The sequence below is a fragment of the Podarcis muralis genome, chromosome 1 (assembly GCF_964188315.1).
Source record: "Podarcis muralis chromosome 1, rPodMur119.hap1.1, whole genome shotgun sequence".
In the NCBI taxonomy this organism is placed as follows: Eukaryota; Metazoa; Chordata; class Lepidosauria; order Squamata; family Lacertidae; genus Podarcis; species Podarcis muralis.
Genome location: NC_135655.1, coordinates 89,898,922 through 89,914,608, shown reverse-complemented (window position 1 = coordinate 89,914,608; position 15,687 = coordinate 89,898,922). Strand labels below are relative to the sequence as shown.

General features: G+C 41.4%; 1 protein-coding gene across 4 annotated transcripts in view; it reads right to left on the bottom strand.

The window, feature by feature from the left end:
- The window catches only part of GLI2 (GLI family zinc finger 2), a 192,844-nt gene that overhangs the window by 44,738 nt on the left and 132,419 nt on the right, over window positions 1-15,687 (bottom strand). The window lies entirely within an intron of this gene.

The following is a 15,687-nucleotide window of genomic DNA, read 5'->3' as shown; positions in this document are numbered from 1 at the left end:
CCCAAAGGCCACATTTTTTAGTCACTGAAAAGACAGCAAATATTTTGCAACATTTGGTTCTTTTGTTTATTTTACACTTTTGCAGTCGGAGGAAATGCCATTGTAGGCACCAAAAAAAGGTGGCGCCTTTCACAGACAGGGACAATGCTCATGAAATGAACTCTTACATTTCAGTTCAGCACTAACTTGAAACTCTAATCCAATCAAAGAGTGCTTAGCACTTGATAAACTCCAGGAAGATTACTTTTTGTGTGTAGCTTATATCTACCAAGAGTGATCATGGGCGGCGGAAATTAAATTGGGGAACCTGAAACTCTTAAATGCAGGAAAACCTTGTACATAGGCACACAAGCCCATAGTGAACCATGGAGATGGGAGCAGCCTTTATGGCTTGGTGCACATGAGGACCACAACACTGTATTGCCAAGGACAGATGTGGGGAACCTGTGGCCCTCCAGATGTTGTTTGACTTCAGCTCCCATAATCTCTTACCATTGGCCATGCTAGCTAGAGTTGATGTGAGCTGGAGTCTAGCAACATCTGGAAAGCACCAGGTTTGTCACCCCTGGCATAGTACTAAAGTCCACACTGAATGAGAGATTTGGCTTTGGGTTGGGAGAAACCAGCCAAAATTAGAATCGTAGGGTGCATTCGTTGCACCATTTTCTTCTTCCACAGTACAATTTTCTGCAATCACCTTGGGAGCATTTCTTAAAGAATGCTGAACTTGGATGCCCTTACATTTTTCCCCTGTCTCGAGAGAAAACAAGCAAACACATTTAGCATCATCAGATTATTTGCAAACTTATGGCTAGGAAGTTGAACTTAGATCAGATTTTCCATGAATAGTTGTATGAGAAGTCAAAGGATAAAGTTCAAAGGATTCTTAATGAATAATCAGATTGCACAAAGGCCTTGAGGAACATACAAGGGTGGAATACAGAGCCTTTAAATAAAAATGCAGTATTTTATTTTAGGCCCCCCCCTCTTTTTAACCTATAAAACTGAGGGGTGGTTAATGCATTCATGTGTGAGAGAGTGCATGAGTCCCAAGATTTGTCTTGTAACTGCATTTTTAAAATTTGTGTTCTGTTTCTGATTATTTCTATTCTCTTTCAACTTTGATCTGTGTTTTGGGTTCTGAGTTGCTCTGTATAAAAGGAAGCTCTGTGTTCCTGATTCCTGTTATCACGAGGGACTGAGAAATGGCTATAAACTTTTCCCTTTTTGGTCAAAGTGCATGAAATTTACAGGCACATAAGGCCCTTCAGAGTGGATAAAGCCTCCCAAATTAATTTCAAATAGGTCAGGGGAAGTTAAATGGTTTCTCTTCCCTCCTTTATCTCTTTTCTGAGTAGTAGGGAACAAGGCCTTGTCTCATTCTTACCTTAAAACAATTATGAGTATCTGAGTGATGCATATTCTTTTTTTTTTTTTTTAAGAAAGGGGGAGAAAAACTTTGCAGCTTCATGCCAGCCCTTCTTTCCAGTGAAAGGTTGTTGGTGTCCTCCAAGAGAACTTACAATATGAGGCTGTTTAGAACACTGGTTGAAGAGTTTTGAAGAGTTCTGAATTTTGTTTTGTCAAAGCAGAGCAACATAGGATTTTTTTTGAAAAATGAAGCTTTTAACTTGTAGAAAAATCCTTTGCTGCTGGGCTTCAAATAATAAATCATCATCATCATCATCATCCACAGCTTTTCAGTGTTCTTCAAGCAACATTTTGGACAGCCTCACTTATTACATAGCCCAAAGACCTACAGAAACATAGCAGTGTATAGGAAATGTCACAGAAAAGCACAGAAACAGAGTGACACGAGGCTTCATGGCATCCCTGATCTGAGCTGGAGGGGAGTGGCTATTGACAATTTACTTTCACACAGGGAGGAGGTGAGAGACCCCTGAATAACCCCAATTCACTTCATTATTCAGCCCACACAGAGAACTGTTGCACCCTCCTAGCGTGTGCATAACCATTTTTCATCAGCGGATTTCCCCCCTCAACTCTCAGGGCTGCTTTTCCCACTGAGAACATGCTTTGCACTTAATTTAAACAGTGAGTGGGAAACCTGTAGCCCTCCAGATGTTCCTGGACAGCAGTTCCCATCAAGCCCAGGCTGCATGGCCAAGGGTCAGGAATGATAGGAGCTGCAATCCAGCAACATCTGGAGCCCCACAGGCTTCCCGCCTACAGTTTAAACCAATGGAACTTAAAATGCTTCACCAAGGCTGGATTGTGTCCAGTGAAAGAAAACGATAATAAAACCATATTATGATCCATCTCTCCTGTGCCTGGAGGGTAGAATGAAGGCAAGTAAGGAGGAATGAGATGGCTGGCTTTTTTTGCCCTACTCCACAATAACCCTCACCTTCCTTAGTTATGACGCATGTTGGGTGCATGTGCTGATTCCTTGGCTGCATTTAACAATCTGGTCCTAGGGTGAAAAGGCTGCCTGTAGGGTCTGGGCCACTGGATTGCTCAGGGGAGGAGCACGCCCATCAAATGACGTGAATGAGCTGGGGGAAGAGGAAGTGGAGTAAATTAGGCAGCCAGGCTGGCCAATCAACACCCCCCACACCCGTCTCTTCTCATTCATTCCTTGTTCTGCTGATTTCCTGCCCACTGTGCATGGAGTTCCTCTGCACTAATCATCATTTGTGGAGGGGATTCATTGCAGACTATATTCTGCAGGCCCAAATTGGCAGGATAAGCCAGCTAGGTCTTTTGAAACACCTTCTAATTTAATGTACCCGGTTCTTGCCACTGTCAGAGACAGAGAGAGTCAGAGAGAGAGACAGAGAATATGCTGGTCTGATGGGCATGGTTACTCTTATGGCCTTCTTTTGCAATGCATTTCTCTTATGATTGTCATGAGAAATATTCATGATGAGTTATTTTATGCCTCAAAGCATACAGTGACAAAAGCATCCTTAAAGTTGTTAAATCTGAAATTTAACACATGGTAGAGTCCCATGAAGCTAAGAGGAGATGCAAGCACAATGATGAAGAAGCAAAGAGACAGATTTTAAAGTTTAGCTGTGAAGTAAAAAACTAACTTCAAAAGTGGCCCTTTTTATGTTATTTGTTTATTAACCACAAGTTTGCATCCCTTGCTCTACCAGCAATCATTTGGCACATGTGGTCACCCTGTGGGATCTTATTAGAGGTTTTTTAAGTGAGGTACTTGGTCAGCCGCTCCCTAGCCCTCATTTGGCTTGTACAGAACAAGCATCTAAAGAACTTTAAGAAACCATATTGAGGAAGATTGCTTAAATAGATGCAGCAGCTGTTACAGGAGCATAGCTGTCAACTTTCAGATTTGAAAATAAGGGATCAGCAGCCTCGAAAATAAGGGACCAGCAGCCTCACCTGTCCTGGGGACAGTCTACGGGATATCTAACAATCCGGGATAGCAGCGGGAAGCAGCGCTGGAATAAGGGAATTTCCCGCAAAAAAAGGGAAGGTTGCCAACTATGTACAGGAGACCATATCAGAAGAAATAGAACGGCAGAGCAATCTCAGACCAATTATCATAAGTTCTGCTGACTTCAATGAAATGTATTCCCAAGTAAGCATGCTTATGAGTGCAGTCTAAATGTGTCATGTTTTGTGTTATTAGCCCATTTTCATATCAATTCTTAAAATAGCAATCGAGTACCTAGTTCAAGGCACTATCTTGTGCCTAATCAGTATCTGGTGCATGGAATGTACAATGATGTACCTCTGGCTTGGCATCAAATTAGAGGCCTCCAGACACCCACTTGAAATCATTTGGAAGAGCCAAAACATAGTGCAGATATGGAGACGATTAGCCTGATGGGCACCCAACTCTGTTTTTAATTTTTTCCCCAAGAGCATGTTTTGTTCAATGAAATTCTGGCAGAGCATTCAGAGCCAGACCTCTGCCAAATCAGGCCTGCTTTTAACCACAACCACTTGGGTGGCCCAGCACTAGACTGCAGCCTGTAGGATCTTTCAAGCCACATAGTCTAATTGGATTGACTCATCTCTTCCTCCTTTCAGATGTTTTGCAGCATGGAACTGCATGGGGATCTTCTGGAGAAGACCACGTTCTTCTGTTTGTGACTGACTGCACACTTATTGACTGAACCATGGGTTCCAGTGACTTCACCATTTCTGTTGGTTCTGTTGGTATAACTCCACCAAATTCCAACACAGCATCTTTGCAAATCTAAAACACAGACTAAATATTGTGTTTTAGTTTCACATTCTAATTGTATATTTCTAATTGTCAAGCAACATCTCATTCTAAAACAATTTTGTTTTTAAAAAACCCAACTAAGTCATACTAAATCAAATTGTGAGCTTTCCCTCTCTCAAAACAAACTTTGTTCTGCAGAAATATGTGCAGAAGGCAAATAAGCTTCAGTATTTGGCACACACAAAAATACAAATCAGCAATCTGTACACATACATAGAAAACAGACACTGTATCCATTAAAGAAGTATAGTTGAAGGACACAGAACTTAATACCACACAGGTCTACATGAGCTCTGATGTCACACAAATTAACATGTCTGCTTTGGTTTGTGGCCTGACATGAACTCCTCTTGGCACATTACTTGTGTACAGAGGGAAAGTGTGTTGGCCTGGGGATGCCCAGTTACCCCTGCCCTTCTAATACTATCACTGTGGTCAACATGATGTTTGAAGTGGGGGAAACTTTTCTGTGCTTCCCTGAACAGAATCTTGATTGCCTGAGATGAAAATCAAACTCTTCAGACTCCCTTATATTTCTGCTACTGCCAGGATATGTAATGTTGCTACATTTATAGTATGGGTATGGTGGGTTGTTTTTTGTTGTTGTTTTTTTGTATGCTGTTACATTTGCTATATGTTGCTGCTTTGTTATTGCGGTTATTGTGAAATTATGATTGTGATTTTGTGATTTATTAATGATCTATAATGAAATGAAAAAGGTATTTAAATATACCTTCCTGAAGAAACCAGAGGCCTTCCTCTTGGGCATAGTCGGCCAATTGGTGCCAAAGAAGGATAGAACTTATTTTATGTATGCAACAACAGCAGCAAGAATACTGATTGCAAAGTATTGGAAGACACAAGATTTACCCACACTGGAAGAATGGCAGACGAAGGTGATAGACTATATGGAATTGGCAGAAATGACTGGCAGAATCCGAGACCAGGGAGAAGAGTCATGTTAATATGATGTTGGATTGAAAATAAGTGGTATTGACTACAAGTGTAATAAGAACATGCAAATTTGGATGGATAATGGATGAAAATATACAGTTATTATAAGCTAAGATATAGAGTAAAGATAAATAAAAGAGGGTAAGGATTTGCTGAAATGTTTTTGTAAATGGGAATACAAAAAGGGGAGGTGTGAGGAGGTCAAGGAAACAAGTAAATGAGCCCAAAGATATTGAAAAATGGATATATTTTCTTTTTAAATTTCTTTTTTTTCCTCAGCTATTTGCTTTTTGTATTTTGTATCTTTTTTTATTCTCTTGTTTTTCTATGTGTGTTTTTTAGTCTGTTAATCTTTGTTATAATTTTCTCTATTTTGTAAACCTATGTTTTCCTTTTGTAAAACTACAATAAATATCTTTAAAAAAATATATTAATGGTTGTAAGCTGTTTTGAGCATTATATTTTTGATCACAGAACAAAAAACATGGGCAGCTAGAACTATATGTGTTGATTATACCATGAGAACCACAGCAACATCCCATGTAGGCAGTGGCAGTAGCTATGAATGTTTTTTCTCCTATCACTGGAAGGTTGGCTGTCATCTTTTCTCTTTCTCATATATATATATATATATATATATATATATATATATATATATATGCAGGTTTTGGTGTCCTCGGGTGTCTTCCCGTGTAAAAGTTGGGGTGTCTAGGCGACGTTTCGACGAGGTCTCACTCGTCATCTTCAGGCTGGTGCTTTCGGCTTCTTGTTACTGGAACAGAGCAGGATCTCAGTGTTTGAGTTCCTATAAATATATATATACACACACACACACACACACACACACACACACACACACTTTGCAGCCATCAAATCAGCCTGTACAATAACGCAAATGGCTGTTATTTAGACTACGTTCTAGTGTACTGACATATGTTAAGGGTCATTTTAGCTGTATATTTATACCTCTAGTATATTTTATCTTACTGTTTTACTTTTTGAAAAAAATGTAAGCCACTCTGAACTTGTGCTTTTAGAGAGAGCTATAAATGGAAAGAAATAATAAAAAAGATGTCCTCCAGTGGATTACCAAATAGCTACTAGCACTAAGTCAGAGATGGAACAGAGCTCAATAGAGATCACATAACAATGAAATACACATAAACAATTTATTTCCTTTTACTCCATCTCTCAAGAAATGCAGTACATACAGTGGTGCCCCGCAAGACGAATGCCTCGCAAGACGAAAAACTCGCTAGACGAAAGGGTTTTCCGTTTTTTGAGTCGTTCCGCAAGACGAATTTCCCTATGGGCTTGCTTCGCAAGATGCGAGTTTGTTTCCTTTTTCTTAAAGCTGCTAAGCCGTTAATAGCCGCTAAGCCGTTAATAGCCGCTAAGCCGCTAATAGCCGCTAATAGCCGTGCTTCGCAAGATGAAAAAACCGCAAGACGAAGAGACTCGCGGAATGGATTAATTTTGTCTTGTGAGGCACCACTGTACAATGATATTTGTATGTAGGTCACAAGGTACTTCCCTGGTTTTATCGGTCATCTAACTTCTGTTCTCCATTACTCTCGCCCTTACTAAATGAGTAATGTAAACAAAGATTAAACAACAGTGATAATGGGCCTATTTATCATACAGACTTACAGCAGACTTACAGTATGCATGTCTATTCAGAAGTAGGTCTCTTTGCATTCAATGGGACTTACTTCCAGGTAAGTGTGAGGTGTGAAGCCTTAGATAACATTTATACCATTGTAATGGCTGAGGCTTCCCCTCAAAAAGCTTAAGAATAGTAGTTTGACGACATGGAGCAAAAAATTATCTCTTAAAGACCCCTGCGCGCTCTCTCTCTCTCTCTCTCTCTCTCTCTCTCTCTCTCTCTCTCTCTCTCAGGACTACAATTTCCAGGGGTCCCTAGGGGGAGAAACTGGTAGCAGAACTAGTTTAAGTCTACATTATCTAATGGCAGCTTCATAGAAAGCCCTAGTGAGTGGTGTAGATTTTACCAAATGTCATGAGATTGACCAAACAGCTACAAGAAAACAACTCTTTGCACATTCAATTGCTAACTTTGAGTTTGGATGAACTTCCAGCTCTAAAGAAGCAAAGAAACATCGATCAAAAAAGCCAAAGACTTAAAAGCAAATCCTGTAGAAAGGTACATAAGAGTGAGCACTGTGGCGTCGTCAAAATGTGCGTTATGAAGTTAAACTGGCTTATAAGTTTCATTTTATAAAAAGTGACTTTAAAGACAGGTGTGTTCCTTTTTTATCTGCCTGTGGATACTAGATAAGTCATATTTTTTTGACAGAAATATGTCCTTTTGATGTAATGGACTAGACACAAAAAACTCCAAACAGATTTTTCCCAAGGAAAGCCTGTGTGTACAAGGTTATGTGCTAACTGTAACCTAATTTGCCAAATATAAGGTTTGTCCCCACAGACCAAATCTGGGAGATCATAATAGGGAATGCTGCCCAATTAATAGTTATACCATTCGATAAACTGATAGCAGTAATGTACACCCAACATATGGAAGGGAAAAGAGACCTATAAAATGAACAGAGGCAGCTAGAAAGGAAGACTGGTGTAACGTAAAGTTCCCACTAGAGGTTGAAAGTGATACGGTGATACAACAAACACAGTAAGAATAAGCGCCTGTCTAGTATGCTGGGGGAGGGACTTTTTCTGTCCTGGAAATTTATTTCAAAATACAAATTACTTAGCCAATTTAACATGCAGATGCAGATATAATTGTAGATAAGCAAAGATCATAAGGATCCTGTTACAGCAATTGATTTCAGCTTGGAGGAGTGTGGAAAGTTGCTGCTGAAATCAATAAGGTTGGAAAGTACTTCACATCACGCCAATTGCTTGGCTTTAAAAAGGGGAGGGTAGATGTCATAGCCCTACTTGGGTGTTCAGCTTGTATGTGAGTTTTTGTTTTCACCAGTGAAAGTGCTGTCAAGCCCTGTCTCCCAGTCTTCTTTTTGCTCATTCTCCATAAGTCTGAATGTGTGCAGTAGGGAGCCTACTCTTTAATCCAGAGGTCAGCAACCTAAGGCCCATGGGCCACAAGCGGCCCATGGGGGTCATTTAACCAGCCCGTGGACCCCCGCTGCCCGCCCGGGGACCCCTGCCGCCTGCTTGGTCGGCTCCTGTGCACAGCACTAAACCGGCGCGGAGCAGAGCGGGGACCGCCTTCCGCGATGCTGGCTGGCTTCCCATTGGCTGTGGGAAGCTCCTGCAGCCAATGGGAAGCTGTGCACGACTCCTCCGCACTCGAAATAGTGTTTGTGCATGCACATGCACACACACACTCTGGCCCACTGCGGTGTCTGCGGGACCATGAACCGGCCCAAGCCACAAAAACTTTGCTGACCGTTGCTTAAATCCCTTTCTATACAATAAGGCCCCTTGCTTCAGACCTTTGCTTTCCAATACATGAGGACTGAGAAGAGAGGAGGAGGAGGCTTGGGAGAGGTGGGGCGGGAGAGGCAGTCTTGGCAGCACACCTCCCACTCTCCCTCACACAATGGAAATCAAGTGTACAATTGGATCACCCATATAAGACACACACACACAAAATTCAGAATACGTAGGATATAATTTGGAAACTATTTCAAAGGCTGTATCTGACTCAAAGTAGACCGGTTGGAATTAATGGACAAGATTAGTTTAAGTCCATTGATATCAATGAATCTACTCTGAGTATATCTTAGTTGGATAAAACACTGAATCAATATCAAGAAAAATAATTCAACAGTGAGTGCTTCTAAATTAACTTTTGCTGATATAGATCGTAAGAGGTGTCATAAGAGCCTAGCCAATGTCATTACCATAAGATACATATATGTTAGTTGTGCTAATTCCATATTTTGGGGCATTTATTCAGAGAAGCCTGGAAAACAGCTTAAGATTTGAAGAGAGGTTTTTAAAGATCAATATGACAAAAATTAACATCAGAAGCTGCTTTGAATTATGTTCATTTTCCCTATGACAAATATCTTTTCCATCAAATATATTTAAACAACGTAATTGCAATCGGACATAACATTAAACCATAGTTTAGTGATTTGTGTGCAATACATCTCCCTACTCTTTCTCTGTTGTAGCCCCAAGGAGCAACAGATGCTTCCGATCACCTCCTCCTCTGGAATAGTCATGAAGAGGAAGTTGAAAGCAACTGTTTCCACTTTCAACTAACCACAGTTTGTGATTTGACTGAATGGGAAAAGCTATGGTTAGTTTAAACAATGGTTTGTCCAAACAATCCAAGATCAAACTGTGGTTTATTAAAACTAACAGCAGCCTCACTTTGGTCAAAACAACATTCAGTGGTCAGTTGAATATAGAAGTGGTTGTTTCTGATCTCTTCCTTGCGGCCACCCTGGAGAAGAAAGGGCGGGAATATGAAAGCCTGAGGTTTGTTCATCTGCCACAAAACTATGGTTTAGAATTACATCTGAATCTGGTCACAGATTGCCACACTGGGACAAGACAACAATGGCAGGACAGTTTACAGTATCTGGAGATAGCATTCACCCTGGGAATCACACTTTATATTGCACATTTTTACAGGTAGTCATATCTATCACCCATACAGCAGGAATTTTTTACTTCCCATTGGACATGAAAGGTAGCTGTGTATCTCTAAATTCTTGGGCATTCAAAGTAGTGTGTGCCCACTTCATGTTTACAGATCCATGTCTTTGTGTTAGGCAGTAGAATATTATTCACTTACAGTCTTCAATGGAGCTTATTCCTTTAGTCAGTGCACAGGGCTGCATCTTAATCCTCCCTCAGATCAAAGTTCAGTAGACTGCTTGGGGCAATACACTGCTGTACTCTTATTGTAACTGCAGATAGAAACTATAATGGCTCAGGTGTAAATCTGACACACAGAGTTCAACTATTCAGAAATTATATAGAGTAACCTTCCCCCTTTCCTCAGCTACTCAGTTTGTAGAGACTGTGTACAGAAAAAAACCACACCCAAAACTTATTTAGGGAATGTAACATTTAGAGAATAACCCACAATTCCCTCCCCCCCCGGCACTCTTCAGCAGTCTAACATTAGGGCTTGCTCACACTTATGGCTCATCCCCAAACTGCACAGTCTTTTATTGAGATTTGAATCCCATGGCCTTCTTGGATCACTCCAACTCATCTGCTCTGCTGTTTGCTCTTCTCTAGCACTGGCCCTACTATTAGGCAGAGTGAGGCAGCTGCCTCGGGTGGCTGATTTTGGATGTCGTGACATTGTAGTAAATTATTAGTAATTTTATTTATTACTATTATTATTATTATTAAAAATTGTTGCTTCCAGGGAAAGGAAGAGGTCTTTGTGGGAAGTGGCTGGCCTTGCATGCCAAACACCTTGACTTAGCTGGGAGGGAGCAGCCATTTGTGCTGCAGTCTCAGGCAGCAAAATGTCTCAGGTTACCTCAGGGCTGTCACTTTCTTTTGAGGAGAAATTTAGATTAAATCTTCTTTTGCACTTTAAAAAATAGATTTTTCTGTGGTTAGGAACTGGTGGCAAAATGCACTAAGATGTTTGAGATAATGATAAATTGATGGGAGATGTATGGCCTCTGTACAAACGAATCTAGATGAACGCTCACTGTTGTACAACATCCCTGCAAACAAATCTGAATGCTCAATAAAGAGCAAATATCTCCTAAGCTATGTGCAAGCTTTGGGCAGGTAAATCAGGGAGAATGCTTAATAAACATGTTACTTGGAGGAGCCTTTGGGCTGGCTCTGCTCTTCTTTACAGCTGGTGTGTGTGTGTGTGTGTGTGTGTGTAAAACATTGTCATGCAGAAGACACTGACCCCCAAAGTCCCTGTTAAAAGCATATACAGTGGTACCTCAGGTTAAGTGCTTAATTCATTCCGGAGGTCTGTACTTAACCTGAAACTGTTCTTAACCTGAAGCACCACTCTAGCTAATGGGGCCTCCTGCTGCTGCCGCGCCGCCAGAGCATGATTTCTGTTCTCATCTTGAAGCAAAGTGCTTAACCTGAAGCACTATTTCTGGGTTAACAGAGTCTGTAACCTGAAGCGTATGTAACCCGAGGTACCACTGTAACCTCCCCATTTCCACTTTTCTCCTGCACAAAGCCAAGGTAACAGGTTCGAAGACGAATCCCTGTCTGTTTTCTTTTTATATTAATTGACTTACACAGCTGTTTTATTGACTGGGGTGGGGTGGAACAGAGGAAAAACTATGGGGAAATTTGAGGGACTCCCCCCCCCACCGCCACCGAATGAGGATTTCTACCAGGTATGTACCCCTGCATCTTTGTAATTCCGTCTGAATAAAAACAACAGTGCTGAGGCTGCATCCTAAAACATGCCAGGGTATCAATTCCCACCTGCTCCCCCCAAAAAAACACAATGCTATCTTTCTTGTTACATTTCATAGTGTCTGACAACTTTTAACCACAGGAAAGAAGCTGCTTTGAAGAAGTCTCTTGCTAAGTCAAGCTCTAGCATGGAGCTTAGACGCCTGAGCCCTCAGGGCTCCAGGATTGTCAGCAGACTTTTTTCTTTTTCTTTAAATAGCTGAGTTAGGGGTTTTTCTTCAGAAGTTTTTTGGGGAGTGGGTGGGCCAGGAGAACAAATGAAATTGAGTAAGAAACGCAAACTAAAAGTGAGGGACAGAACAGAGCTCCCAAGGCTACCTCGGCAGATCCTGATATAATTTCACGCTTTTGGGAGGCATTTAATTCTAAATTGTCTAGGGTGAATTTTAGATTGGCAGTCCCACAGAATTAAATGGGCATGATACTGTCAAGAGAGTATCTGTCAAGGGAGGAACCCTTGTGTTGGTTCTTCTATTAACATCCTCCACCAAGCCTACCGTTTTCAGCGGTCTCCTCTTTAGATGGGTCTGAAAAGCATTTGTGACACGGGAATTTACTTATAGCCAGCAGAGGAGTGTGCAAAACTTATTCACAGTGAAACTTATTACAATGCATTCAACTGGATGCATGAAGGAACTCTCCACTGCTGTTCCCCATGTGTGTTTACTTGCCTGCATAGAACAATGTCTGAAGAGAGACATTCATTTGCCCAGCTCATTGGGCACAGAATTAGTCACTTCATAGTTTTCTCCTGCCTAAGAGATGCTTTCTGGAAACTCTCTCTCTCTCTCTCTCTCCCTCTCAGCTGAAGATACTGCTTTGCAAATCTGTTAACTTCATACCCCATACTGCACACTAAGAAATGTGTCCCACGTTGACTGTCCCAGTTTAGGGTCACTTTAGAGATACACAAAAGCCCAGACAGCAACTTTCTATGCTTATGCTCTGTCCCGACCAGACTCGCTTGTCGGAACCCCGCTGCTCCTGTCCCCAACAGCTGTGATGAACTAACTCCTGTGCTCATTAGGTTATATGCAAACAGTGATGAAAGGGAATGTAGAGCCGTGTCACGTTGAGCAGTCAGAAAACAAACCTTTGACACAAAGCAGCAGGCAGATAATAAGACTCTGTGGTTGACAACAAATGAGACTACACTTAATTTGCTGTGCAGTGTTCATGTAATTAGATACATTTGGTACAGGCAAGGAAGTAGACAGCTAGAATATGGTCATGATGAATTGGGGGGCCCTCTGTCAGGCTCTGATCATATTAATCATAAGGCCAAAGCTTGGTGACTCAATTTTTCTTCCGAGTATGCACTGTTACTTTCTTTTCCACAGGGAAAATATGCTAGTTTTGAACTAGAATTCTTGTGTAAACACACACACACACACACACACACACACACACACACACACACACACACACACTTGTTGTGTTTAAAGTAGAATAATCATAAGAAATATTCCTTTTGTTTGAATAAGGAGATTTTCTTGTACACTGTATAAGCACAGGATAGCCCTATCAATTCTGCAGCAGAATTCTATTGTCTCTCATGGCACCAGGAAACAAGAATAGCCCCTACTGTAGCATCCATAAAACCTACACAGTGGTGGCCACTCTGTTTACCAATCTGATCTAAAGCACAGGATGGTATCAGTGTACACTATAATAGATAGGAAGCCCTCTTTCCTTCCTGCACATACTGTAAGGAGGTTTCTCCTGCGCAGACAGTGACACGACACTGCAAAAACAGGCACAACCGCTAATTTATTTCACTGATAGCCTATTTGAAATCGCTTATCTACAACTTTTCATCGGAATTATAACTAGCAAGTTTACAAAAATAAGCGGATACAGTTGTAACAAATTAAAATTTAGAAAAAGATATCCAAAGGTTTAGTAAAATTTGATACTCAGGATTGACCGTCTGAGAATGCCTGAGTAAACGCATGTGCTTTTAGCCAGTGGTGAAACAGCAAGGCAGCACTTGCCTACTGCACCTCCAAAAGGAGATAATTTCACAAGGGAACTACCACTAAAATTTGGTGCCCCGCCTCTCTTGCTCTGTTCTACATCATTGTTGTGTTGCCCCCTGTGGTGCTGGTGCCCAGTGTGGTCGCACTACTTTTAAACCATCTCTGACCACGGAGAAGGCCTTCCATATGACTATGCAAGGCCTAAGTCACCACCAGAGCCTTCTGCCTGTGCCATTTGTGGCTATGGAGGTTTGTGGAATTACATTTCAGTGAATTCTGATTCAGGCTGACCTGATCCACACACCCCAGACCAATGTGCATATTGGAATGTTAAAACTAGCCTGAATTCTATAGGGCAGTTCTTGGCTCACAAAACATACCACGGTGCATTAAAAAATTGGTGCTTCGGGATTTAGAAATGCACTTGTGGAGATATGTATTTCACAAGATTTATATAATGCTCGATCATAATAAACCCTCAAGGAAAAAAGAATATAATTATCAGTAAAAAAAAGAGCTGAAACCCACTATTTAAAGGAGCTGTAGTCCAACAACATCTGAAGGGCCACAGGATAGCCACCCTTGCCCATAAGTCTGTTCTTCTTGTTTTCAATGTGAAACCAGAAAGGCTACACTCCCTCACTTCCACCAGAGGTTTCTGCCAAGGAAACAGAGAAGGCCTCTGACTTCAAACTCCGGAAGCACTGCTTCTTGTTATGGATTGTCCAGTAGCAAAATAAACTGTAAACTTCTATGTCACGTAGGGAAGTATTAAGTTAGAAACAACATGTTGCTAAAAAAAGAAAAAGGCTGCAATTTTAAGTCTGCAAAATAATAAACTTGTTTAAACAAACCTTTGTGTTTTGATTTCAGAGAGCAAAGACTGATCTTACCCGACATTAATGCCTTTGATTGTTCGTTCAACCAAGTCAGTTACTACGAAAGAGTACAGTATAATCCTCTGGGGAGTTGGGTTAGGGTCAGAGGCTGGCAGCTGGTAGGATTATCACTGATGTAACCCAGGTAGATCTTGCTGCTGATTTCACAGAGTCTGAGGCACTATGCCTCTGGACACAAATTGCTGGAATCGCAGGTGGGGAGAGTGCTGTTGTGCTCAGGTCCTGATTATGTATGGGCTTCCCTTGGGCATCTGGCTGCCCACTGTGAGAACACAATGCTGGACTAGATGGGCCACTGGCCTGATTTAGCAGGCCCCAATGTTTTTGGTGGTAAAGAGTCCACACAGCTCAATAATCCAGCATGTGGAAAAACAACTGCTCAATTATAGGGTGATTTAGTCCAAGTGGTAATGATGGAATAACTTAACCCTCTAATCTAGGGTATCCTTGTCCCCTGGGATGCAGGGGATCTAGTAGCATCCTTGACCCCTGGGATGCTGGGGGAAAGAGCAGCAAAAAGGAAACCAAAGTCTAAGATCCCAATCAGATGAAGATACTGGAGGACAGCATCCATCTCTTTGCTTTAGATGACCTTGGTCTAAGACAGTCTTAGGTACAGAGGTTAATATGAGGGCATTTCTTGGCAGTAGGGCAAACTCAAGACAGGAGTTATTTATACTGAATACAAGACCCAAGGTTGATGCATGCATCTTGTTTTTTAGTACTATGCATTGGCTCAGCTTGGGTTAGATATGAACGTGTTACCTTGCTCTTTTGAATGATCCAGAGGATGGGCAGATCCAAGCTCAGAGTGGTTCCCAATCTACAAGTACCTAGGTGGCAAGCCTATGCTTATTCACCTGGGAGTAAGTCTCATTTGACTCCATGAGGGGTTACACCTGTTAATTCACCGTCATGCTGTAGAACCTGCAATTCCCACTAGCAGAGAGCTATCCTAGAATGCTATGATTGGTATTTGACTAAGATTTGCTCAAATGAGAGCCACTGAATGTAATGGACCAAACTTAGTCATGTTTCTTCATTTCAGTGGGACCACTCTTAGTTGACTACCACCCTAGATGCTTCATTTTGCATGGAAGGAATGAAACTCCAGAGCAATGTATAGTTTTTGCTTTGTTTTAAACAGTTGAAAGATCAGAGCATTTCCTGTTGCCGCTCCAAATCCATTACTATGAAACCCCTAGGTTTTAGTTTCAGAAGCCATGGATGTTGTTGTTATTATTTACTGGATTTGCCG